Raw genomic sequence first — 1,838 nt, 5'->3', positions numbered from 1 at the left:
ATCAATTTAACTGAGTTAAAATTTAAAAATTGGTGGCAACCCTTCTCCAAAATATTTCCAACAGATATCTTTCTTAAACCTCTTTAATTTGATACCCATAATGTAATATTTCATTTATTTTATCGATGTACTTTAGTTAAATTTTCAAACAGGTGGCAACACTCTTCAAACATATTTTCGGCTGTACGCCTTCTTAAAACTCTATAGTTTTACACCCACATGGCAATAATTCATTTATTTTATCAATTTGTCCGAGTTAAAATTTTCAAATAGGTGGCAACCCTCGTCAAAAATATTTCCAGCAGTTATCTTTCTAAAAACTCTTTAATTTGATACCCATTATGTAACAATTTATTTATTTTATCAATATAATTGGGTTTAAAAATTTTCAAATAGGTGGCAACCCTCCCATTTTTTGCGATATCATTGGTTCTGGTATTATACCGAACAATACAAAAAAAAAATTATTCAAATCGGTTCAGCCTTTCTCGAGTTTTGACGACCGTGACATACGAACACAACATTTTTATTAATATAGACTAGCTGTACCCTGCCACGCTTTGCTGTGGCATATTTCTGTTATATGGACGATAAATTATTAACGAAACAAAGCACACGTTTCATATGTGTTTGGTTATATAATAAGTACTCGTGTGCACACAATATTTGTTATTTTTCCATTCTCTGCATAGATATCAAGGATATCTGGTTTGCCGACACAGGAACACGCAACATCTGAGAAGCAATCCGCATCTAAATCTAAACCATACTTTTCCAAAGTTCGACCTGGAGTATTATTGATTGTGATTCCGAATGTCAATCGAATTGGGAATTCAAATCTTTTAAATTGAATCATCATCATTAAATGGAATCATGGGAATTCTTCGCCTTTTAAAATCTTTTCTTACATTACGTTCTTCATAAATTTCTTAACTGCGAGTCGCATTCCGTTGCAGAGTTTTCGCTGATTAATATTCCGCAACATGATAACTGTCAAACCTATTTTTAATTTCAGTATGTGAGGTCTCCCTGGAAGATTAAATCGAGTTCAAAAATTTCGTTGGATGGTCTTTTTCCACAACGGTGTTTATCGACGTATATGCTATTTCCTCACGTTGAATGCTGGATTTAATAACATTAGTGGTATTCACCACAGTGATCAAGTGGTCTGGCAGTCTAGTAAAAGAGCTGATCAGCTCAAGCAACGACTGTTGTCAATACCACTATTATTTAGCTGATAGGCCTCCTTATTCTTCGCAGCAAGAATAGCCCGTTCACTGAGCATATCGTGATTCCTAAAATTAATTTTCTTAATAAAGAAACATTCTTTCGATCAGTTCTTCTTTCGATGTTTCTAATTTACAAAATTATCAGGCCATAAAATTCGTCTTAATCTCTCATTGACTGGCAGCTTTGCGTTCCCAATTTCCAGTTATTGTCGCGCGAATACTTCAGCTGCAGTGTATGTATATTCGTCTTGTCGCAATGTTGACTATTTCAGACAAGCATTTATCTCTCGTGTTAATCGAGAAACTACAGACAATGTTTTCATAAATTCTCCTGCGAGCAATATCCCGAATGGTTGAACCTTTCCACGCAAATCCCGCAACAATGGATCAAAAGCCTCAAACGATTTTTTATGTGCCATGGTGCACTCATCCCAAACAATGAATTTAATTTTTTGCTAAACTTTTTTTCATACCGGATGCTCTGGAAATATTCCACGTGGGAGTTTCGATGATTTGTATGTTCAATGGCAGCTAAAGAGCTGAATTGGCAATGTTTCCACCTGGTAATAATGTCGCAGCAATTCCAGACGAAGCGATAGCTAAGGTAAT

This window comes from Rhagoletis pomonella, unplaced genomic scaffold, assembly GCF_013731165.1.
Source record: "Rhagoletis pomonella isolate Grant_MI unplaced genomic scaffold, Rhpom_1.0 Rhpom_scaffold_00068, whole genome shotgun sequence".
NCBI lineage: Eukaryota > Metazoa > Arthropoda > Insecta > Diptera > Tephritidae > Rhagoletis > Rhagoletis pomonella.
The sequence above is the reverse complement of the archived record's forward strand: the minus strand, read 5'-3'. Positions refer to the sequence as shown.